Source organism: Nicotiana tomentosiformis, chromosome 9 (assembly GCF_000390325.3).
Source record: "Nicotiana tomentosiformis chromosome 9, ASM39032v3, whole genome shotgun sequence".
Taxonomy (NCBI): Eukaryota; Viridiplantae; Streptophyta; class Magnoliopsida; order Solanales; family Solanaceae; genus Nicotiana; species Nicotiana tomentosiformis.
In genome coordinates, this window is record NC_090820.1 from 20316200 (window position 1) to 20343598 (window position 27399).

Genomic DNA, 27399 nt, shown 5'->3' on the forward strand with positions numbered 1-27399 from the left:
CTATGGAATTGGTTACTAATGTTGATCCCATTGGATGTTGATATTGTAGATTGAAGTTGCTTAGTATAGTAGATCGTTGTAGTATCATTAAGGGGTGAATTTCAGTTTCAGATCGTTGGCATTGAATTGAGGAGACAATAAGGCATTCGGAGGTGGATACGTTCGGAATGGAATTTCCTGAGTATTGATTAGCTTGCTCGATGTTGGGTTCATCTTGTTGAGGTAAGTAACACTTCTAAACTTGAAGATGAGGGTATGAACCCTGAATATACGTGTTATGTGATTTGGTTGGAGGTGACGCACATTCTAGGTGATGGGCGTGTGGGCGTGCACTGTTGAAATTATGACATAATTGATTCCGTAGAATTTTATAGTAAACTAATCTTAGCATTTTCCTTGTATTGTCATATGTTAAATGAATTTGAGCTGAGAATCATGTTAAAATCATGCTGAGGCTATATGCCAATATTATTGAGACTCACATAGGTCATATTGTTCTTGAATTTGTTTAAATTGAAATTTGAAACTCAGTCGTGTTCATTTATCTATATCATATCCCAGTCTCTATTGTTATTTATTGATACATAATATCATCATTTTTTGGCTGATTTTCATGACACTTTTGAACCCGAGAGACTGGAGAGATTGATGACTGAGTGAGGCCGAGGGCCTGATGGTGAGGATATTTATGGGATCGGGCTGCACGCCGCAACATGTTTTATTTATTTATGCCATGATTGGCTTGTTATAGCGCTTGGGCAAAAGGAGCCCCACCGAAGTCTATATACACCCCCAGTGAGTGCATGTACCTACTGAGTGCGAGTGCCGAGTGCGAGTGCTAAGTGATTTGGGAGGATTGACAGACTGTGAGGATCGAGTGATTGGGAGGACTGAGTGACTGAGAGGATTGAGTGACTAGGAGGACTAAGTGAATTGATACTCTAAGATTATGCATATGGTTTTATCACTATGTTTTATTGCATTGGCATGCACATTGACATGTAGGTATAGAGATGTACTTTCCTCGTGCCATTTGAAAATGAAATTTCCTATTGTGGAAGAAAGTTTTTGGGAAAAATCACAGTTTTCAAACTTACTCATATTTTGGTGATTTCAGTGAAAAGAATTGAGTTTTACTATTATAGTTGAAAAGAAAATGTTTATTTTTCTGGAACTGTGAACGAGTTGAGCATCTTATTATTGATTTATTCTTTGTGTTGCCTCAATTTTATTGTTATGAGATTTTATTGGATATGGGTGTGGACTCTGACCTTGGTATAAGCTCGTCACTACTTTCAACCTAAGGTTAGGTTTGTTACTTATTGAGTATATGGAGTCGGTTGTACTCATACTACACTTCTGCACCTTGCGTGCAGATTCTGGATGTTGATATTGTTGTGCATGGCAGGAGCTAGCATTGAAGATGTACCTGAGATCCAGTCACAGATGTCTCTTGTTTTTGGTAGCTTTAAAATTATTAATTTGTTCGTGTATAATTTAAATAGATGACGTATTTTATTTCATACCAGCTTTGTAAATTCAAATCTTAAAAGCTCATGATTTGTACTACCAGTCCTTAGGGGAGTGTATTAGAGTCAGTTAAATATTAATTGAATCGTATTATTATTATTTGGCTTACCTAGCAGGTGAGGTTAGGTGTCATCAAGGCTAATCGGATTTTGGGTCGTGACACAAAGTTTTATTTTCTTGTACAGGAATAACACAGTCTTCAGGTTAAACCATATAATGTTTTTCTTCTAAATCACCTTTTAGAAAAGCATTTTTAACATCCATTTGGTGGGTAAAAAGCTTATGAATTGAAGCTAAAGCAATTAAAACATAAATAGAAGACACTCTAGTCACTGGTGCAAATGTATCAAAATTATCTATATTTTATTTTTGAGAAACTCCTTTTGCTACTAACCGAGCTTTATATTTATCTAAAGATCCATCAGAATTAAATTTCGTTTTGAAAATCCATTTACAACTAATAGGTTTTCCACCATGAGGTAAATAAGTTAAAATCCATGTATTAATTTTCATAATAGAATCAATTTTAATTTTTATTGTCTCTTTCCAATATCCAGCATCAGAAGAAGATATAGGCTTCAAAATAATTCGATGGATCATTATCAACAAAAAAAAGTTTGAAAATCAATTCCATAATAAAAATATTCCTTCCTAGGCCTTTTGCTCCTTCTCAACTCCTCATTAGAGGTAATTTCATTATTTGTTTCAACAGGTGTATGAGAAATTTTACCAGACAGTGGATAAATATATAAAGAACTCAATATTCTTTGTCTCAATTATAGTATTGCAATCAAGCACGTCACTTTTTTAAACAATAAATATGTATGCAGCACTATATTTAGCATATCCAATAAGCACGCAATCGGCAGTTTTAGAACCTATTTTTCTCTTTTTAGGTTCAGGCAAAAGAGCTTTAGCAAGGCATTCCCACACTTTTAAGTATTTCAAGTTAGGTTTATAACCCTTCCACAATCCATACGGAGTTTTGCCAGTTCTTCTATGTGGTATTCTATTTTGTAAGTGACAAGCAGATAATATAGTTTCACTCCACACATTATCAGGAGCATTAGAACTAACTAACATAGAGTTCATAATCTCTTTCAATATTCTATTTTTCTTTTCAGCTACTCCATTTGACTCAGGTGAATAAGGTAAAATTACTTCATGAATTATTCCATTCTTTTCAGAAAAATCATTTAAATATAGATATTCTCCACCTCTATCACATCTAATTCCTTTGATTTTTCTACTAAGTTGATTTTCAACCTCAGTTTTATAAGAAATAAAAGCACTAAAAGCATTATCTTTATTTCTAAGCAAATACAGCTTAGTATATCTAGAAAAATCATCAATAAAAGTCACATAATATCTTTGACCACCTCTAGTCATAGTCTGCTATAATCGCCTAAGTCGATGTGAATCAAGGATAATATTTAGTTTCTTTATTTATAGAAAAGCAAGTTTTTCAATTAATTTTAGCTTCAGCACATATTTCACACTTGTCAATATTATTTTAGTCTAAACCAGATATTAATCCTAGTGACTGTATTTTTCTTATATATGCAATATTAACATGCCCTAATATAGCATGCCATAAAGAAATAGACTCAACCATGTAAGTAGAAGAAGATGTATTTTCATATCTAGTATCAGAAATATTAAGCACAAATAAATCATGTTTACAATATTCATTGCCCACAAAAATATTATTTTTGGTCAATACAACCTCATCATTCTCGAAAGAAACCTTCACTCCAACTTTTCCTGATTATCCCACAGAAACCAAATTAGTTTGGGTATTAGGTACATGCAACACATCACTCAATGCTAGAGCTTTACCAGATGTGAGTTTGAGAAAAAAATTCCTTTCCCAAGAACGCGAGTTGTTCTTGAGTCACCAAGATAAATAGTTTCTTCTCCTTCCTCAACTTGGGTGTAAGACAAAAATTCATGTTTGTCTGCACAAATGTACCTAGTAGCACTAGAGTCTATCACTCAATCTCTCATATTGGCCACATTATTTATTTGAAAAATGACCGCAATAATTATATTATCCACTTTAGTCAAATTTAATTTTGACTTAGCGAGATTATCATTTATCCCAACTCTTCTCTTGCATTGAGGTGCATTTTTCTTGAAGTAGCATTGGATATGTAACCATGTCTATTCACATACTTGTATTTTGACATTAGTATCTGCCATAGTTGTGGATGCAATAATGTATTTGCAACACCGTGGATATCTGGCAGGACAACTAGAACAGTAGCATCGGAGACAACACCAAAATTGGCAGCATCATCGAAAATTACCGTAGTAGTATTACTTGCCATAGTTTCTTAGATTGTAGGGGAATGACACGAGGAAATAACGATAATACTACAATAATATTATTTGTGAGCAGATATACGAATTGGCTTGAGTCGTGCTGGGCACTGTCCTAAGAAACTATTTCAGTAATGTGAAATATTTCCTAGGATTAAACAAGTCTACCTCTATTTATTTAGAGGATATAGGAATCAGCAGAATTAAATGTCACGACCCAAAATTCCCTCCGTAGGATGTCGTGATGGCACATAATCTCTAAGACTAGGTAAGTCTATCAATGAGGAATAACAATAGAAATCTGAAATAAATAAATCTGCAAATTCACATAATTAAAACTCCCAAAACCCGGTACAAATAAGTCACAAGCTTCTAAGGATTTATCCTCAATATCTCTATATATCAGAGTCTGAAGAAAATAAAAAAGCAACATAATAAGGATAGAAGGGGACTCCAGAGTCTGTGGACACAGGCAGAAATACCTCAAAGTCTCCTCGTACGGCTAATTCACTGATGATTGGTCTGATAAGATGTACCTGGATCTGCATAAAAGAATGTGCAGAAGCGTAGTATGAGTACACCACAGCGGTACCCAGTAAGTGCCAAGCCTAACCTCAGTAGAGTAGTGACGAGGTCAGGTCAGGCCCTACTGGAATAATAAAACACAGGGAGAAAAGTTTTACAATATAATAATAATAATGACAATGGGGATAAATCAAGTAAGTAGTATGTCACAATTTAACTACACAGAATAAGGGCAATTAACACCTCGCGAAAGGAAAACAGAAATTTACAACTTTAAGGAAACCACCAAAAATAACCAAAGGCAATGCAGCCATAAAGAAATATCAACAAGGAAACTCCCGAGGTACTTCCTCGTAGTCCCAAATCATAAATAAATTTACAATATCTTATTTTCTTATATCACAGCTGAAGCCTTCACATTAAATTTTAAAGAAAATATTTTTCCCGAAATAGCATCTCGCGTTTTAGCCACCCTTATCACACCGCATGACTTATAGTAGTTCCCTTACTAGCCACGCGTATCAAGCCACTCTTATCTCACCGCATGCATTTCAACACCCAGACCTTATACCACCGCATACGTATCAATATCACAATATATCACAATTTGTACCTCAAGTGCCCAAATATTTAAACTTACCAAAATATATCAACAATAACAATATTTTTCCACAATAAAGAGCTCACGGCTCAATCACAATGAGTACAAAAATGTCACAAAATATTCAGCAAAAATAATATTTCACAAATTTAACACCTTGTCTAAATATCAAGATTTTAAATGTAAAATACTTTATTTTTTAATAATATTTAAATTTAACAAATTCATCCTTCAAATAATGCACAGAACAAAAGAAACAGAGTTTCACTGTCAAGTAGTATGCCTTTTCCTCGATTTTCTGACTCCGATCGGCTCGAATCTAATCATAATTAATTCGATTCAACCAATACAAATTATAAGAATAAATTCCATAAGAAAATACAATTTTTCTAACAAAATCTGAATTTTAACCCAAAAATCGCTCGTGGGGCCCATATCTCGGAATCCGACAAAACTCAAAAAATCCGACAACCCATTCAATTACGAGTCCAACCATTCAAGTTTCACTCAAATCCGACTCCGAAACGACATCGAAATCTCAAAAATTAGTTTAATGAGATTTCTACAATTTTTTCAAAATTTCCATCTCAAAACACTAATTAAATGATGAAAACAATGATATATTGGTACATATTGACCAAATCCGAGTAAGAATCACTTACCCCAATGCTTTTCCTTGAAAATCTCTCAAATATCGCCTCTCCCCAAGCTCCAAATTGTCAAAAATGGAAAATGGGACGAAGCCCCCATTTTATAACTTAAAGTCTCTGTCCAGGCGTTGCCCTCCATTTCCCACCCTCGATTTCCTGACCTCGATTTTCTGATTTCGATTTCCTGACCTCGATTTTCTGACCTCGATTTTTGACCTTGGGACCTCAACCAAATATACCAACAAGTCCTAAAACATAATACGAACTTAGTTGAAACCTGAAATCCCATAAAACAACGCTACAATCACGAATCATACCCTAATTCAAGATTAAGGAACTTAAAAATTACCAACTTCTAAATTCGATGCCAAAACCTACCGAATCAATTCCGATTGACCTAAAATTTTGCACACAAGTCATAAATGACATAACAGGTCTATGAAAATTATCAGAACTAGATTTCGACCCCGATATTAAAAAGACAACTCCCTGGTCAAACTTCCCAAAAAATCAACTTTCGCCATTTCAAGCCAAATTTCACTACAGACTTCAAAAAAATATTACGGACACGCTCCTAAGTCCAAAATCACCATACGGAGTTATTGGAATCATCAAAGCTCCATTCCAGTGTCGTTTACACATAAGTCGACATCTGGTCACTATTTGAACTTAAGCTTTAAACCTTGGAACTAAGTGTTCTAATTCATTCCAAAACCTCACCAGACCCGAACCAATTACCCCAGCAAGTCACTCGATAACTTTAAAGCACAAATTGAGCAATAAATGGGGGAACGGGGTTGTAATATTCAAAACGACCGGGTCATTACATTCTTCCCCTCTTAAAAACGTTCGTCCTCGAACGTGTTTAGAATTATACCTGGAGTGTCAAATAGGTGTGGATAATTTCTCCACATATCCCGCTCAGTCTCCCAAGTAGCTTCTCCGTTTGGCTGGCCTCTCCACTTCACTTTCACTGAAGCTATGTTCTTTTATCTTAGCTTTCTAACTTTTCTGTCCAAAATGGCCACTGGTTCCTCGACATAAGATAGATCCTTGTCCAACTGGACTGAGCTGAAGTCTAACACATGATATGGATCGCCGTAATACTTCCGAAACATGGAAACATGGAACACTAGATGAACTGCAACGAGATTAGGTGGTAGTGCAAGTATGTAAGCCACCTCTCCAACTCTCTCAAAAATCTCAAAAGGTCTGATATACCTCGGGCTCAACTTGCCCTTCTTTCCGAACCTCATAACACCCTTCATAGGCAAAACCCAGAGCAAGACCAGCTCACCAACCATGAATGCAACATCACGAACCTTCCAATCCGCATAACTCTTCTGTCAAGATTGGGTTGTACGAAGTCGATCCTGAATCAATTTAACGTTTTCCAAGGGATCCTGAACCAAGTCTATACCCAATAGCTTAGCCTCGCCCGGTTCGAACCAACCTACTGGAGACCAGCATCGCCTACCATACCAGTCCTCATACAGAGCCATCTGAATGCTCGATTGGTAGCTGTTGTTGTAAGCAAACTCCGCAAGTGGTAAGAACTGACCCCAAGCACCCTCAAAATCAATCACACACACACAAAGCCCGTTGCTCCGAAGAGTAAGTAGTAATCACAGGAATGAAATTAGCTGACTTGGTCAATCTATCCACAATCACCCAAATTGCATAGAACTTCCTCTGAGTTCGCGGGAGCCCAACGACGAAATCTATAGTGATCCGCTCCCATTTCCATTCCGGAATCTCTTACCTCTGAAGCAATCCACCCGGTCGTTGATCCTCATATTTCACTTGTTAACAATTTTGGCATCGGGAGACATACTCCATTATATCTTTCTTCATCCACCTCCACCAATAGTGCATCCTCAAATCCTGATACATCTTCGCGGTGCCTGGATGAATGGAGTATTGCGAACTGTGAGCCTCATGGAGAATCAAATCATGCAAACCATCTGTATTAGGCACACATAGCCTGCCCTGCATCCGTAATACACCGTCATCTCCAATAGTGACTTCTTTAACATCACCATATTGAACTGTGTCCTTAAGGACAAGCATATGAGCGTCATCATACTGACACTCCCTGATACGATCATACAGACAAGACTGAGAAACCACACAAGCCAAAACTCGGCACGACTCGGAAATATCCAATCTGGCAAACTAGTGGGCCAAGGCCTGAACATCCAAGGCTAAAGGCCTCTCTACTACTGGTAAGTATGCTAAGCTTCCCAAACTCTCCGCATTACGACTCAAGGCATCGGCCACCACATTGGCATTTCCCGAATGATAGAGAATGGTGATATCATAATCCTTAAGCAACTCCAACCACCTCCACTGCCGCAAATTAAGATCCTTATGTTTAAACAGATGTTATAGACTCTGGTGATCGGTATAAACCTCACAATGGATACCGTACAAATAATGCCGCCAAATCTTCAAGGCATGAACAATAGCTGCTAACTCAAGGTTGTGGACCGAATAATTCTTATCATGTACCTTTAATTGTCTAGACGCATAGGCAATCACCCTATCGTCTTGCATCAACACTACGCCGAGACCAATGTGTGACGCATCACAATACACAGTATAAGAACCTGAACTCGTAGGCAATACCAATACTGGGGCAGTAGTCAAAGTTGTCTTGAGCTTTTGAAAGCTCTCCTCACATTCCTGGTCCACCTGAACAGAGCACCCTTCTGGGTTAATTTGGTAATAGGTGCAGCAATATAAGAGAAACCCTCTACAAATCGGCGATAATACCCCGCTAAACCAAGAAAACTCTGGATCTCAGTAGCTGATGATGGTCTGGGCCAACTCTGTACTCCTTCAATTTTCTTCGAATATACCTTGATCCCTTTGCATGAAACTATATTACCCAAGAATCCCATTGAATCAAGCCAGAATTCCCATTGAAAATTTTTCTCTCAAAGCCTAAAGCACAGTCCTTAGGTGTTGTTGATGATCCTCCCGACTCTAGGAGTACACCAGAATGTCGTCAATAAACACAATGACGAATGAGTCAATATAAGGCTAAAATACACTATTCATCAAATGCATAAATGATGTTGGGGCGTTGGTCGGCCCAAATGACATTACCAGGAACTCGTAATGACCATACCGAGTCCTAAAGGCAGTCTTTGGAATATCTGGTTCTCGAATTTTCAACTGATGATACCCTGACCGCAACTAAATTTTCGCGAACACTCTGGCACCCTAAAGCTTATCAAATAGGTCATCAATACGTGGCAATGGATACCTGTTCTTCACTATAACCTTGTTCAACTGGCGGTAATCAATACACATCCGCATAGAACAATCCTTCTTCTTCACAAACAAGACAGGATCACCCCAAGGTGATACATTGGGCCGAATGAAGACCTTATCAAGTAACTCCTGTAACTGCTCTGTTAATTCTTTCAATTTTGCTGGGGCCATATGATATGGTGGAATAGAAATGGGTTGAGTGCCCGGTAACAAATCAATGCTAAAGTCAATATCCCTGTCGGGTGGCATACCTGGAAGATCCGCTGGAAATACATCAGGAAAATCCTTTACTACAGGAACTGACTCCACGGTAAGAGTATCAACACTAACATCTCTCACATAGGCCAGATACGCATCGCACCCCTTCTCAACCATTCGTTAAGCCTTAAGAAATGACACAACCCTGCTAGGAACATAATCTAAGGTACCTCTCCACTCTATCCGCGGTAGACCTGGCATAGCCAACGCCACAATCTTGGTGTAACAATCAAGGATAGTGTGATAGGGTAACAACTAGTCCATGCCCAAAATAATATCAAAATCCACCATACTGAGCAATAATAAATCATCTCTGCTCTCAAAACCACTGATAACAATAAAACACAACCGATAGATGTTGTCAACAATAATAGATTCACCCACGGGTGTAGATACATAAACAGAAGAACTCAAAGAATGGCGGAATACGCCCAAATACGGGGCAAAATAAGGTGACACATAAGAATAAGTGGAGTCTGGATCAAATAAGACTATGCATCTTTAGGACATACCGGAACAATACTTGTGATAACAAAAATCGGATGCAACTACCTACGTCCTAGCAGGAAGGGCATAATATCTATCCTTACCTCCCCCTCTAAGGCGACCTCTACCTGTTCGACCTCCGCCTCTAGTTGGTTGGGCAGGTGGAGTGGCAATGTAACGACCCGAACGGTTGTTTCGAGAGTTATAGCCCCGTTTTCACATTTTTACTTCTTTTTGTATTATTCAGCAATATTATATTATATCGGATAAGTTGGTTCGGGACCGAAGTGGGTTCAGAGTGAATTGAGACACTTAGTCTCTTAAGTAGAAACTTAAGTAGGAAAAGTCAACCGATTGTTGACCTATGTATAAACGATCTCGAATTTGAATTCTGATGGATCCGTTAGCTCTGTTAGGTGATTTTGGACTTTGGAGTGCATCCGGAATGTGATTTGGAGGTCCGTGGTAGAATTAGGCTTGAATTGGCAAAATTGGAAATTTGGCAATTTCGGTCGGCAGTGGAAAATTTGATATCACGGTTGGAATAGAATTCCGGAAGTTGGAGTAAGTTTGTAATGTCATTTGTGATGTGTGTGTAAAATTTGAGGTTATTCGGACGTGGTTTGGTTGGTTTCAGCATCGGTTGCCGAATTTGGAAATTTAGAAGTTCTCAGGCTTGAATCTTAGGGTAATTTAATGATTTGATGTTGTTTTGAGTGATTCGAAGGTTAGACTAAGTTGGTATGTTGATATATGACTTGTTGGTATTTTTGGTTGAGGTCCGGAGGGCCTAGGGGTAATTCCGGGTGGTTAATGGATTTGTCGAAGTTGGAATTTGTAGCTGGAGCTGCTGCTTCTGCTATTTCTGCACCTGTGGAAGAAAGAGTCGCAGGTGCGAGGACGCTGGTGTGCTTGGGGAGTGCGTAGGTGCGGGCAATGCTGGGCTAGGCAGGTTGCGCAGGTGTGAGTTAGAGGTCGCATCTGCGAGCCCACAGGTGCGAAACCTGGGGCACGGATGGATGCTGGGCAGGCTTCGCAGAAGCGGAGAAAACGTGCAGGTGCGCCTTCGCAGGTGCGACGGGTTTGCCGCAGATGTGGAGTTTGGTCACGTAAGTGAGTTGCGTAGGTGCGGCTCCTTGGACCACAGGTTCGGTCGCGCGGGTGCGAGAAAATGGCCGCAGGTGCGAACAACTGGGCAGAAACCATAAATAGAACCCTTTGCAAATTTGATTCATTTCCACCATTTTCAAGTCGGTTTGTGGAGCTTTTGGAGTGATATTTGAAGGGTGATTCAAGGGCTATCAGTGAGGTAAGTTGCTTGAGCCCTAATACTCGTATATATGGTGATTTTCTGTTGTTTAATCCTATAATTAGTCAAAATGAGGGGTTAGGGCTTCGAATATTTGGAGAGTAATTTAAGTATTTGAAGGACAAAACGATGTTGAATTTTGATGAATTTGGTATGGTTAGACTCGTGAGTGAATGGGCTTTCTAATTTGTAAATTTTGTTGGATTTCGAGACGTGGGCCCGGGGGCCGGGTTTGAGCCAATATCCGGTCTTGGTTTAATTTTGAAGCTTTTCTTGTGGAATTCATTCCATTAGCATATATTGATGGTGTTGTACTGATTGTGAAAAGATTTGGAGCATTTGGAGGCCGAGTTCAGAGGCAAGAGCATTGCGGAGTAGAATTTTGATCGGTTTGAGGTAAGTAAAGATTGTAAATCTAGTCCTGAGGGTACGAAACCCCGGATTTTGTATCATTCTACTATTTTTTAGTGACGCACATGCTAGGTGACGGGCGTGTGGGCGTGCACTGTTGGGGATTGTGACTTGGTCCGTCCCGTAGCAACTATAAAGTTGCATGCTTTGTTGAAATTATATGATACTTATGTGTTTTTAGAAAGAGTTTCTGTTAATTGGGTTGAATGCCATGTTTGGGCCTTGTGCCAGTAATGTTTGGACCCTTAAGGGCCTTTTCTTACTGTCCTCTCACTATTTTCAATCGAAAATCTATACTCAGTCATGGTTATACCTGTTTACTGCATAACTCAGTTTTATTACTCAATTTTGATGCATATAAATATTGTTTTGGGTTGAGCACCCTATTTTTACTGAAATGCCCAAGTGGCTTGAGAAGTTTATGACTAAGTGAGGCCGAGGGCCTGATTTGTGAGGATATTTATGGGATCGGGCTGCACGCCGCAGTATGTTGTATAATTATGGGATCGGGCTGCACGCCGCAGCATGTTGCTTATTTATGGGATCGGGCTGCACGCCGCAGCATGTTTGTTATAGGCCGAGGGCCAGAGTGATAATGCCATGATTTGGCTTGATATAGCGCTTGGGCTGAAGGAGCCCCTCCAGAGTCTGTACACCCCCCCAATGAGCACATGTACTTACTGATTGCGAGTGCCGAGTGCTGAGTGACTAGGAGGCATGAGTGATTGTGAGGTATGCCCGAGTGGTAATAGAGATTGTGAGGTATGCCCGAGTGGCATGAGTGACTGTGAGGTTTACCCGAGGGGCTGTATAAAAGTGATGTTTTGCCCGAGGGGCTGTTTATGATTTCATCATTTTTTTCTCACCTTTGCATTGAGCCTTTGTTTGAAAAAATGTTGGAAAAATATCTTTAAATGATTTTTACTAGAACCGGGTTTAAACGAGATGATTTGATTCAAACACTGATTTTTAAAACATGTTGTACTTTACTGAGATTTCATGATATGAATGTTATATGCTTTATTACTCGTCACTACTGCTCAGTCTTTATTTATTGTTGTTACTTACTGAGTTGGCATACTCACGTTACTCCCTACACCTTGTGTGCAGATTCAAGTGTAGCTAGACACGGTAGAGGTTATTGAGTGTTCTGGTTGCAGATTTTCTTGGAGATAGCAAGGTAGCTGTTTAGCGATCGCAGCCCCTGCTCTTCTCCCTCTTATCTTCCTCTAGTTGTATTTAGCTATTTTTCAGGCTGAGTTAGCCTTGATATTTTTAGACAGATTGTAGTAAATGCTCATGACTAGTGACACCCCGATGTCGGGCTTTTCCTTCCGCACTTTTATTTTGATTTGAACTCCTTTACGAAGGTTTTTATGTTAAAGAACATTGAAATTATCTTTGAAATGAAAATATCGTTTTGTTTTGGAAATGAGTAGGCTTGCCTAGTTCCACGATAGGCGCCATCACGACAGGGGTTAGTTTTGGGTCGTGACAGATTGATATCAGAGCCTAGGTTACATAGGTCTCACGAGTCATGAGCGGGTTTAGTAGAGCCTTGCGGATCGGTACGGAGATGTCTGTACTTATCTTCGAGAGGTTGCAGAACCTTTAGGAAACTCCACATTCTTGAATTCTTGTCGTGCGAATCTGTTGATTCTAGTAACTAAACATCTGTTGTTTCATTCTCTCACAGATGGTGAGGACTCGTGCTACCGGTCAGGAGGGCCAGCCACCAGTACCACCAGCCAGGTCCACGAGCGAGGCCGCGGTAGAGGCTGTAGTAGGGGCAGAGGTGCAGCCCGTATAGCAGCTGGGGCAGTACCTGCAGATCCAGCGGTTGTCCCAGATCAGGACCAGGTTTCAGTTGTTGATGTACCAGCTCAGGCATCACTTGTGCCTATTATGATTCCAAGCCTTCACGTGGCCCTAGCTTAGATTCCGACAGCGTGTACTGGCCTTGCTCAGGCTGTCTCTATTTCGACGACCGCAGCTACTTCTCAGGACAGAGGAGGCACTCAAACTCCCATCGCTCGCACACCCGAGCAGGTTATTCAGGGACTTCAGACACCAGAGGCACCACCAACCCAGACGGTTGCAGTTGCTCAAGATTATGTGGTTCCTGCTATGCCTGAGGATGATCAGTGTAGGTTGGAGAGGTTTGGGAGACTCCAGCCACCACCTTTCAGTGGCACAAAGAGAGAGGATGCTCAGGACGTTTTGGACAAGTATCAGAGGATACTCCGTACTGCTGGTATTTTGGAGACTTGTGGGGTCTCATTCACTACCTTTCAGTGTTTTGGGGCTACACTCAGATGGTGGGAGACTTACAAGAGGCGTAGGCCTATTGGCGCAGGACCCCTTACTTGGCAGCAGTTCTCCGTGGTATATTTGGAGAAGTTCGTGCCTCGATCCCGCAGAGAAGAGCTGCGCAGATAGTTTGAGCGGTTTCACCAAGGTGATATGTTTGTGACACAGTATGAGATACGGTTCTCCGAGTTGGCCCGTCATGCTATCTGGTTGGTTCCCACAGACAGGGAGAGGATCATGAGGTTTATTGATGGTCTCACTTATCAGCTAGAGTTGCTCATGACCATAGAGAGGGTTTCGGGTGCTACTTTTGATGAGGTTGTCGACATTTCTTGATAGATTGAGATAGTTCGCGGTAAGGAGAGGGTTGAGAGGGAGGCCAAGAGGCCTCATAGTCAGGGTGGATTCAGTGGTGCTCCTTTTGGGGGTCAGTTCCAGCACGGTAGAGGTCGTCATTTCAGATAGGCTCACTCAGCTGGGCCATTTCATCGGGGTGCATCATCTGGCCATGGTTCTCACAGTTCTCATCAGGGCCTCTCATCACTTAGTGCCCTTCCAGCTCAGAGTTCGTCCCGTGCTCCACCTATTCAGGGCTCTTCTATGCCAGGTTCTTCTACCAGTCATCCCGGTGCTAGGGGTTCCCTTCAGTTTCTGCCACCAGCACCAGGGAGTTGTTTTGAGTGTGGGCAGCTTGGGCATATATGGAGGCATTGTCCTCGTCGTCATGGAGGTCTATCTCAGCAAAGGATTCAGCCTCCGACTTCAGCACCAGTTACCTCACCACCCGTCCAGTCAACTCGGGGTAGAGGTCAATCAGCTAGGGGTCGCCCTATAGGGGGAGGCAGATCAGGGGGTGTTCAGGCCCGTTTCTATGCTCTCCCTGCCACACCAGATATTATTGCTTCATATGCTGTGATTACAGGTATTGTCTCAGTTTGTCACAAAGATTCCTCAGTATTATTTGACCCTGGTTCCACGTATTCATATGTTTCCTCGTATTTCGCCCATTTTCTGGATATGCCCCGTGAGTCTTTAGTTTTATCTGTACATGTATCTACTCCTGTGGGCAATACTATTATTATGGACCGCGTATATCGGTTATGTGTGTTGACTATTAGGGGTCTTGAGACCCAAGTGGACATTTTGCTGCTCAGTATGGTCGACTTTGATGTGATATTGGGTATGGATTGGCTATCTCCATGTCATGCTGTTCTAGATTGTCATGCTAAGACAGTGACGTTTGCTATGCCGGTAATTCTGATGGTTGAGTGGAGCGGTTCTGTATTTTATGTTCCAAGTAGGGTGATTTCATATTTGAAGATTGAGCGTATGGTTGAGAATGGTTGCCTACCTTATTTGGCTTTTGTGAGGGATATTAGTGCAGAGACACATGTCATTGATTTTGTTCCGGTGGTATATGAATTTCCGGATGTGAACTGTCGGGCATGCTGCTTGATAGGGATATTGACTTTGGTATTGATTTGGGGCCGGCACTCAGCCCATTTCTATTCCACCGTATCATATGGCATCGGCAGAGTTGAAGGAATTGAAATAACAGCTTCAGGAACTCCTTGATAAGGGGTTTATTCGGCCTAGTGTGTCACCTTAGGGTGCACCAGTTCTATTTGTGAAGAAGAAGGATGGTTCCATGAGAATGTGTATTGATTATAGGCAGTTGAACAAGGTCACATTCAAGAACAAGTATCCTTTGCCTCGTATTGATGATGTATTCGACCATCTTCAGGGAGCGAGGGTGTTCTCCAAGATCGATTTGAGGTCCCGGTTATCACCAGCTAAAGATTCGGGATTCAGATATTCTTAAGACATCTTTTAGGACCCGATATGGCCATTATAAGTTCTTGGTGATGTCTTTTGGGCTGACCAATGCCCCAGCAGCGTTCATTTATTTGATGACCAGTGTATTCCAACCCTATTTGGACTTATTCGTAGTTGTATTCATTGATGACATCCTGGTGTACTCTCGTAGCCAGGAGGAGCACACTTAACATTTGAGGATTGAATTACAGAGATTGAGGGAGGAGAAGTTTTATGAAAAGTTCTCTAAGTGTGAGTTTTAGCTCAGCTTAGTAGCATTCTTGGGGCACGTAGTGCTAGCGAGGGTATTCAGGTGGATCCAAAGAAGATAGAGGCGGTGCAGAGTTGGCCTATACCATCCTCAGCCACGGAGATTAGGAGCTTTCTTGGTTTGGCTGGTTACTACCGTCGCTTTGTGGAGGGATTTTCATCTATTGCATCGTCCTTGACCAAATTGACCCAAAAGGGTGCTCCATTCAGGTGGTCAGATGAGTGTGAGGAGAGCTTTCAGAAGCTCAAGACTGCTTTGACCACAGCTCCAGTGTTAGTTCTGCCATCAGCTTCAGGTTCTTACACCGTGTATTGTATTGCCTCGAGGATAGGCATTGGTTGTGTTTTGATGTATGAGGGTAGGGTGATTTCCTATGCCTCACGCCAGTTGAAGACCCATCAGAAGAACTATCTTGTCCATGATCTTGAGTTTGCAACCATTGTTCATGCCTTGAAGATTTGGCGTCATTATTTTTATGGGGTTCATTGTGAGATCTATACTGATCACCGGAGTCTGCAGTATCTGTTAAAGCAGAAGGATCTTTATTTGCGTCAGCGGAGATGGTTGCTGCTTCTTAAGGACTATGATATCACTATTTTGTACCATTCGGGGAAGGCCAATGTGGTGGCCGATGCTTTTAGGCACCGGGCAGAGAATTTGGGGAGTTTAGCATATCTTCCAGTAGTAGAGAGACCTTTGGTATTGGATGTTCAGGCCTTAGTGGGCCAGTTTGTCAGATTGGATATTTCGAGGCTTAGTCGGGTATTGGCTTGTGTTGTGTCCAGGTCTTCTCTTTATGACCGTATTAGGGAGCGTCAGTATGATGACCCCCACTTGCTCGTTCTTCAGGAAAGGGTTCGGAGAAGTGATGCTAGGGATGTGACTATTGGTGATGATGGCATGCTGAGAATGCAGGGTCGGATATGTGTGTCTAATGTAGATGGGCTTCGAGAGTTGATTCTTGAGGAGGCCCACAGCTCACGGTATTCCATCCATCCGGGTGCCGCGAAGATGTACCAAGATTTAAGGTAGCACTATTGGTGGAGGCGGATGAAGAAGGATATAGTTGGGTTTGTGGCTCGGTGTCTCAACTGTCAGCAGGTTAAGTATGATCATCAGAGACCGGGTGGCTTGCTTCAGAGATTAGAGATACCAGAGTGGAAGTGGGAGCGGATCACCATGGACTTTGTAGTTGGGCTACCATGGACCTCGAGGAAGTTTGATTCTATTTGGGTTATTGTGGATCGGCTGACCAAGTCCGCGCACTTCATTCCAGTTGGTACTACTTACTCTTCAGAACGGTTGGCTGAGACTTACATTCGAGAGATCGTTCGCCTGCATGGTGTCCCAATTTCCATTATTTCAGATAGGGATACTCAGTTCACATCGCAGTTTTGGAGGGCCGGGCGGCGAGAGTTGCGTACTCAGGTTGAGTTGAGCACAGCTTTTCACCCTCAGACGGACGGGCAGTCCGAGCGCACTATTCAGATATTGGAGGACATGTTACGTTCTTGTGTTATTGACTTTGGGGGTTCATGGGACCAGTTTCTGGCACTCGCGGAATTTGCATATAACAATAGTTATCAATCGAGTATTCAGCTGGCTCCGTACGAGGCTTTATATGGGAGGAGGTGTAGATCTCTGGTTGGATGGTTTGAGCCGGGTGAGGCTAGGCTCTTAGGTACAAACTTGGTCCATGATGCATTAGATAAGGTGAAATTGATTCAGGAGCGGCTTCGCACGGCGCAGTCTAGGCAGAAGAGCTACGTGTATAGGAAGGTCCGTGATGTGTCTTTTATGGTTGGGGAGAAGGTTTTGCTGAAGGTATCAGCCATGAAAGGTATTATGATGTTTGGGAAGTGGGGCAAGTTGATCCCCCGGTTCATTGGGTCTTTTGAGGTGCTTCAGAGAATAGGGGAGGTGGCTTATAAGCTTGCCTTGCCACCCAGCTTGTCGAGTGTGCATCCAGTGTTTAATGTTTCCATGCTCTGGAAGTATATTGGATACCCGTCCCATGTTTTGTATTACAGCACAGTTCAGTTGGAGGGTGATATGACTTACTATGTGGAGCTGGTGGTTATTTTGGATCGGCAGATTCGAACGTTGCGGTCAAAGGATATAGCTTTAGTGAAGGTGAAATAGAGAGGTCAACCTATGGAAGAGGCCACCTGGGAGACCGAGCGGGAGATTCGGAGCAGATATCCACGCCTATTCGAGACTCCAGGTATGTTTCTAGACCCGTTCGAGGACGAACGAATGTTTAAAGGGGGGAGGATGTAATGACCCGGCTGGTCGTTTCGAGAGTTATAGCCCTGTTTTCCCCATTTCTACTTATTTTTGTGTTACTCAGCTATATTATGTTATATCGGGTTAGTTGGTTCGGGACCGGAGTGGTTTCAGAGTGAATTGAGACACTTAGTCTCTTTAGTAGAAACTTAAGTTGGAAAAGTCAACTGGATGTTGACCTATGTGTAAACGATCTTGGATTTGAATTCTGATGGTTCCGTTAGCTCCGTTAGGTAATTTTGGACTTAGGAGTGCATCCGTAATGTGATTTGGAGGTCCGTAGTAGAATTAGACTTGAATTGGCAAAATTGGAAATTTGGTGATTTTGGTCGGCAGTGGAAAATTTGATATCGGGGTCGGAATGGAATTCCGGAAGTTGGAGTAGGTTTGTAGAGTCATTTGTTACGTGTGTGCAAAATTTGAGGTCATTCGGACGTGGTTTGGTTGGTTTCGGCATCGGCTGCCGAATTTGAAAATTTAGAAGTTCTTAGGCTTTAATCCGAGGGTAATTTGATGATTTGATGTTCTTTTGAGTGATTCGAAGGTTCGACTAAGTTGGTATGTTGATATATGACTTGTTGGTATTTTTGATTGAGGTCCCTAGGGCCTCGGGGTGATTCCGGGTTGTTAACGAATTTGTCGAAGTTGGAATTTGCAGCTGGAGCTGCTACTTCTGCTATTTCCGCACCTGCGGAAGAAAGAGTCGCAGGTGCGAGGCAGCTGGTGCGCGTGGGGAGTGCGCAGGTGCGGGCAATGGTCAGCTAGGCATGTTACGCAGGTGCGAGTTGGAGGTCGCATCTGCGAGCCCGCAGGTGCGAAACCTGGGGCGCAGATGCGGAAAGGGGGATGTTGGGCAGGCTTCGGAGAAGCGGAGAAAATGCGCAGGTGCGCCTTCGCAGGTGCGACGGGTTTGCCGAAGATGCAGAGTTTGGGCGCGTAAGTGAGTTGCACAGGTACGGCTCCTTGGACCGTAGGTGCGGTCGCGCAGGTGCGAGAAAATGGCCGCATGTGCGAAAAATTGGGCAGAAACCATAAATAGAACCCTTGACGAATTTGGTTCATTTCCACCACTTTCAAGTCGGTTTGTGGAGATTTTGGAGTGATTTTTGAAGGGTGATTCAAGGGATATCAGTGAGGTAAGTTTCTTGATTCCTAATACTCATATTTATGGTGATTTTCTGTTGTTTAATCCTGTAATTAGTGAAAATGAGGGGTTAGGGCTTGGAATATTTGGAGAGTAATTTAAGGATTTGAAGGACAAAACGATGTCGGATTTTGATGAATTTGATATGGTTAGACTCGTGAGTGAATGGGCTTTCTAATTTGTAAATTTTGTTGGATTTCGAGACGTGGGCCCGGGGGCCAGGTTTGAGCCAATATCCGGTCTTGGTTTAATTTTGAAGCTTTTCTTGTGGAATTCATTCCATTAGCATATATTGATGGTGTTGTACTGATTGTGAATAGATTTGGAGCATTTGGAGGCCGAGTTCAGAGGCAAGAGCATTTCGGGGAAGAATTTTGACCGATTTGAGGTAAGTAACGATTGTAAATCTATTCCTGAGGGTACGAAACCCTAGATTTTGTATCATTCTACTATTTCTTAGTGACGCACATGCTAGGTGACGGGCGTGTGACTGTGCACTGTTGGGGATTGTGACTTGGTCCGTCCCGTAGCAACTGTAAAGTTGCATGCTTCGTCAAAATTATATGATACTTATGTGTTTTTAGAAAGAGTTTTTGTTAATTGGGCTGAATGCCATGTTTGGGCCTTGTGCCAGTACTGTTTGGACCCTTAAGGTCCTTTTCTTACTATTCTCTCACTGTTTTCGATTGAAAATCTATACTCAGTCATGGTTATACCTGTTTACTGCATAACTCAGTTTTATTACTCAAATTTGATGCATATAAATATTATTTTGGGCTAAGCACCCTGTTTTACTGAAATGCCCGAGTGGCTTGATAGGTTTATGACTGTGTGAGGCCGAGGGCCTGATTTGTGAGGATATTTATGGGATCGGGCTGCACGCTGCAGCATGTTGTACATTTATGGGATCGGGCTGCACGCCGCAGCATGTTGCATATTTATGGGATCGGGCTGCACGCCGCAGCATGTTGGTTATAGGCCGAGGGCCAGAGTGATTATGCCATGATTTGGCTTGATATAGCGCTTGGGCTGAAGAAGACCCTCCGGAGTTTGTACACACCCCTAGTGAGCGCAGGTACCTACTGAGTGCGATTGCTGAGTGCCGAGTGCTGAATGACTGGAAGGCATGAGTGATTGTGAGGTATGCCTGAGTGGCAAGAGTGATTGTGAGGTTTGCCCGAGTGGCATGAGTGACTGTGAGGTTTGCCCGAGGGGCTGTATATGAGTGATGTTTTGCCCGAGGGGCTGTTTATGATTTCATCATTTTTGCTCACCTTTGCATTGAGCCTTTGTTTGAAAAACTGTTGGAAAAATATCTTTCAATGATTTTTACTGGAACCAGGTTTAAACGAGATGATTTGATTCAAACACTGATTTTAAAGCATGTTGTACTTTACTTAGATTACATGATATGAATGTTATATGCTTTATTTCTCGTCACTACTGCTCAATCTTTATTTATTGTTGTTACTTACTGAGTTGGCGTATTCACGTTACTCCCTGCACCTTGTGTGCAGATTCAGGTGTAGCTGGACACGGTAGCGGTTATTGTGTGTTCTGGTTGCAGATTTTTTTGGAGATAGCAATGTAGCTGTTTGGCGATCGCCGCCCCTGCTCTTCTCCCTCTTATCTTCCTCTAGTTGTATTTAGCTTTTTTGCAGGCTGAGTTAGCCTTTATATTGTTAGACAGATTGTAGTAGATGCTCATGACTAGTGACACCCCGATGTCGGGCTTTTCCTTCCGCACTCTTATTTTGATTTGAACTCCTTTATGAAGGTTTTTATGTTAAATAACATTGAAATTATCTTTGAAATAAAAATAACATTTTGTTTTGGAAATGAGTCGGCTTGCCTAGTTCCACGATAGGCGCCATCACGACAGGGGTTAGTTTTGGGTCGTGACAGGCAACTGGTACTATACTCATGGCCTGAGAAGCCTGAGGGCCCTGTGGAATGGGTGAGGCCTGAGAAATCTATCGAGGTGCACCCCTCCTAAATCTGGGGCAATCCCTCTTTATATGACGAGTGTCACCATACTCAAAACAAGCCCTTGGAGGACGTGGTTGCTAGGACTGGCTCGGGCCTGATCGACTGGACTGCCCGCTGAAAACACCCCGTACAGGAGGTACAATAGACACTGGTTGTGCATAATATGGAACATGGGGTCTGGGAGTAGCCGGAATACCGCTGGAAGCTAGAAGTGCTGAATGAATAGGATGACTCACCTAGCCTCTACCATGACGGGTTGCAGCTGGGGCACGAAAACTGTTATATGTGCTAGAATCTCGAGGTCTCTTAGCTTCAATCTCTTCTCTCTTCCGAGTCTGCATACCCTCCAATCTCCTAGCAATTGACACCATCTGTTGGTATGTGATGTCGGTCTACATTTCTCAGGCCATACTGAATACGATGCTAGGGTGGAGCCCCTCAATAAATCGTTGAACCTGCTCTCGAACAGTAGCAACCAAGGCTGTTGTATGCCTAGCAAGATCACTGAATCGGACCGCATACTCTGACATAGTCATATAACCCTGGCGCATCTACTCAAACTCTGCACGCCATGCATTTCTAAAACTCTGAGAAACATACTCCCTCAAGAACATATCTGAAAATTGAGTCCAAGTAAGTAAAGATACCTCAGCCGGACTATCCAACTCATATGCCCGCCACCATTGGTAGGCCGCTCCTCTAAGATGGACTGCCGTGAAAGGAACCCCAGTAAATCTACAATACCCATAGTACGGAGGATATGTTGACATTACTCAAGAAAACCCTGAGCATCCTCTGAAGCTAAATCGCTGAATGTGGGAGGGTGGTACTTTTTGTACCTCTTGATCCTGAGCTTCTCCCCCTCTGAAACAGATGCCCTAACCTCGGGCCGAACTGGGACAACTGGCTGCACTGGTATAATGGGGCATGGTCAATTTGGGCCCGTGGCTCTGGGGTACGGGCGGCGGGAGTCTGTGATTCCCCCCTCCCTCCCCCGGCCTGAGATGTGGTAGGAGCAAGTGAAATTAATCATGCCTGAGCTAGAGTGCCAAACATGCTAAAAAAACTGGGCAAGAGTCTCCTGAAGTGCAGGAGTAGTAACAGGCGTCTCAGGTGCATGTTCTCCAACTAGAGCTACTAGTGGTTCCTCTGCAGCAGCTCGTGCAGGTGCTCTGGCTGCACCACATGGTCTTCCTCGGCCTCTACCTCGGCCCCAGCATCTTGCGGTTCCAATAGGGGCGGGGGTGTCTAATCATCAGATCCGGTTATGCTTGTCCTCACCATCTGTGAGAGAATAAAAAGACAATGGTTTAGAACTTCGAAGTCAACAAATGTGCACGATAAGGAATCAAAAAAGTGAACATTTTCCTAACAGTTCCATAGCCTCCCGAAAATAAGTACAGACGTCTCCGTAACGTTCCACGAAACTCTACTAAACCTTCTTGTGACTCATAACACCTATGAACCTAGAGCTCTGATACCAACTTGTCAAGATCCCAAATTCCCTTCATAGGATGTCGTGATGACACCTAGTCTCTAAGACTAGGTAAGCCTATCAATATGTAATAACAATAGAAATCTGAAATAAATAAATCTGCAAATTCACATAATTACAACTACCAAAACCCGGTAGAAATAGGTCACAAGCTTCTAAGGATTTATCGTCAATATCTCTATATATCAGAGTCTAAAAAAATAAGGAAGCAACATAATAAGGATAGAAGGGGACTCAGGAGTCTGCGGACGCTGGCAGAGATACCTCAAAGTCTCCTCGTACGGCTAATTCACGGATGTCCGATCTGATAAGATGTACCTGGATCTGCACGAAAAGATGTGCAGAAGCATAGTATGAGTACACCATAGCGGTACCCAGTAAGTGCCAAGTCTAACCTTGGTAGAGTAGTGACGAGGTCAGGTTAGGCCCTACTGGAATAATAAAAGATAGGGAGAAAAGTTTAACAATATAATAACAATAATGACAATGAGGATAAATCATGTAAGTAGTATGTCACGATTTAACTACACAGAATAAAGGCAAATAATATCTCGCGGAAGAAAAACAAAAATTTACATCTTTAAGGAAAATACCAAAAATAACCAAAGGCAATGCAGCCATAAAGAAATATCAACAAGGATACTCCCGAGATACCGCCTCGTAGTCCCAAATCATAAATAAATTCACAATATCTCATTTCCTTATATCACTGCGAGAGCCTTCACATTAAATTTTAAAGAAAATATTTTTTTCGAAATAGCATCCCGCATTTTAGCCGCTCGTATCACACCGCATGACTTCTAGTAGTTCCCCTACTAGCCACGCGTATCAAGTCATCCTTATCTCAACGCATGCGTTTCAACACCCGACTTTATACCACCGCATGTCTATCAATATCACAATATATCACAATTTGTATCCCAAGTGCCCAAATATTTCAACTTACCAAAATAAATCAATAACAACAATATTTTTTCACAATAAAGAGCTCATGGTTCAATCATAATGAGTACAAAAATATCACAAAATATTCAGCAAAAATAATATTTCACAAATTTAACACCTTGTCTAAATATCAAAATTTTAAATGTAAAATACTTTATTTTTTTAATAATATTAAAATTTAAGAAATTCATCCTTCAAATAGTGCACAGAACAAAAGAAACAGAGTTTCAACTAAACAGGTAACACACTTAGCTGGAACAAGTCAGGCAATTTTAAGATATGAAAATATATTAAGGATAATGAATATAACAAAATAAAATAATTTAATTAATATGCAACAGTGCTCTACACAATTTAAAGACATAATCTTCCACATTTAGCTCGTGTACACACTCGTCAACTCATGTACACGACTTTTAACACATCAGCATTTTCATATCAATAACAATCCTAAGGGAAATTTTTCCCGCACAAGGCTAGACAAGTCACTTACCTCAAACCACGCTCAACCAGTCAAGTAGTATGCCTTTTCCTCGATTTTCTGACTCCGGTCGACTCAAATCTAATCATAATTAATTCGATTCAATCAATACAAATTATAGGAATAAATTCCATAAGAAAATACAAATTTTCTAACAAAATTTAAATTTTAATCCAAAAATCGTATGTGGAGCCTACGTCTCAGAATCGGACGAAACTCACAAAATCTGACAACCTATTCAATTACGAGTCCAACCATACTAGTTTCACTCAAATTCGACTCCAAATCGACATCGAAATCTCAAAAATTCCTTTTATGAGATTTCTACAATATTTTCCAAATTTCCATCTCAAAACACTAATTAAATGATGAAAATAATGATATATTCGCGTAATTGACCAAATCAGAGTTAGAAGCACTTATCCCAATGCTTTTCCTTGAAAATCTCTCAAAACTCACCTCTCCCCAAGCTCCAAATTGTCAAAAATGGAAAATGGGACGAGGCCCCCATTTTATAACTTAAAGTCTCTGTCGAGGCGCTGCCCTCGATTTCCTGACCTCGATTTTGACCTTGATTTTAACCTCGATTTTGACCTTGATTTTCACCTCGATTTTGACCGCGATTTTGACCTCGATTATTTATCTCGATTTTTTGAACTCAATTTTTGACAGATGAAGGAAACCATATCAGCCAAAAACCAACAAACTCAACTTCAGCATTTTCCCAACTTCAATTCTTGATCCGTTAACCATCCGAAATTCATCTGAGGCCCTCGGGACCTCAACCAAATACACCAACAAGTCCTAAAATATCATACGAACTTAGTTAAAATCTCAAATCCCATAAAACAACGCTAAAACCATGAATTATACCCCAATTCAAGTTTAAGGAACTTAAGAATTTCCAACTTCTACATTCGATGTCGAAACCTATCAAATCAATTCCGATTGACCTCAAATTTTGCACACAAGTCATAAATGACATAACGGATCTATGAAAATTTTCAGAACTGGATTTTGACCCTGATATCAAAAAGTCAACTCCCCGGTCAAACTTCCTAAAAATTCAACTTTTGCCATTTCAAGCCAAATTTCACTACGGACTTCAAACAAAATTTCGGACACGCGCCTAAGTCCAAAATCACCATACGGGGCTATTGGAATCATCAAAACTCCATTTCGGGGTCGTTTACACATAAGTCGACATCCCGTCACTATTTGAACTTAAGCTTTAAACCTTGGAACTAAGTGTTCCAATTCATTCCAAACCTCACCGGACCCGAACCAATTACCCCGGCAAGTCCTGTAAAGCACAAATTAAACAGTAAATTAGGAAACATAGTTATAATACTCAAAATGACCGGACGGATCGTTACATTAAATATACCAACAAGTCTAGAAAATAAACCGGTAAGAAGGAACAATTTAGTAGCCCGAAAATGATCAAGCAAATAAAGAAAATACACAATAATTATGAGTAATCATTGGGAATGACTTGAAGAAGATAATTTTTGTGTAAGAAATAATTACACAAAACGTGTAAGGAGTAAAAGAAGAGAAAAAATGTTTCTGACGGTTATGATGGCAAATGACCATCCTATTTATAGCATGAAAATGAGTTTAATTTCATGACAAGTGTCTTACTTGTCAAATTTCTTTCATGCAAGATGTCAAAATATCTCATGCAAAATATTACTTGGCTTAGTAAAGTTATTTGTTAAATAATCTTTTACTTAAAAGTAATGCCACGTGTAAAAACTCTTGCCATGTACCTATTATTTAATAGTATTTGGCCACAAGGTTTTATGCAAGAAGCGACATGAAAATAGATAGAACATTTGTAAAATTAAAAAGACACATGACTATTTAAATTTTGAAAATACTACCGCAAAATAAAAAATGTTGCTTCTGTCATGAAAGACGAATTGAGTTTAGTCAGCTCTCACAAAATCCTGATTTGGGTTCCAACAATTTGTACCTTTTCAAAACTATTGAATCACCACTAAATGTCCTTTGCCTGTTTTTTTTTCTTTTTATCTTTTCCTTTCCTCTTTATGTAGTTCTACTTATATGAAGATAGCTAACGTTAGATACTTTGTACATTTGGTCAACAATATATATAATTATAACATCTTTCCTGTATAAACACGTTTAAAATTTTGACACACTAATCAACTAAAATATTTAATAGCATTAATCATAATTGTTATTTCTGAAAAAAAAAGAAATTGTTATTTGATTAGATTATCCTTTATCTCTCTTCAAACCTTTTCTTAAGATTGTAGGACTTTGTTAGGAAATCTGATAGATAATTTATTTGAGAAGGATAGATTCATAAAAAATAACTAATGCATCTTATTCTTAAAGCAACACTTATTTTGGACCAATTGATTAGACAAAAATGATACTTATTTTACGAGGAAATATATAAGTTTTCTCACTCTTTTAAATGTCGAACACCCTTTCTGAAAGCCCTAACGTATGCTGACGGATCCCTCCCTGTATCCTGGGGTTAGCGTTCCATTTTTTTTTTTACCTCATTGAGGTTTTAAGCTATGTGTGTCAAAAGTCAATATAAGATTTAAATCGAAAAGCTAATTTTTGTAACGGAAAAATAAATAGCATCATGTTCTATACGAAAGAAAGGAAGTTTTGTTTGCCATTTTTATTGACTTGCTGATATTCCGCTGTTCTCAAAGACGAGATGTTAAGAATAATAAGATCAGGATAAATAAGAAAGGAACCTACTGTAAAATTCAGTCTTTTTTCCTTCTCACATAAACAAGAACATAAACATCTTATATCCTAAGACCACTCCAAATAATGATACATATAATACGTATCAATTACGTTATTATATTGTTCTAAATAAAAACCACCTTTCCTCACTTCCCATTTACAGTTAGTTAGAACATTTGGATTTCCTGAACCTTTGACACAGGTATATGGGTCGTTAAACACATCAAAGTTTTTCTCCTTTAAATCTGTGATGACCCAAAAGATCATCTTATATTTTAAAACTCGAATCTGCGCTCTTAAACCTTAAAATTTTTATTTTTATCCTTCTTGATTTGCGTGCGCAGTCCGGCCAGGTTTTCGGAAAGCTTTTATGTTGAAAACTAATGAAAATAAGAATTTTTGCCTTCAAAGTTAATTTTAGTTGATTTGGGTCAATATTTTTGATAAACGGGCTCGAATCCGTGCTTTGATGGTCCCGGTAGGTCCGTATCGAATTATGGGACCTGAGCGTATGCCCGAAATAGAATTTGAAGGTCCCTAGCTTGAGTTATGA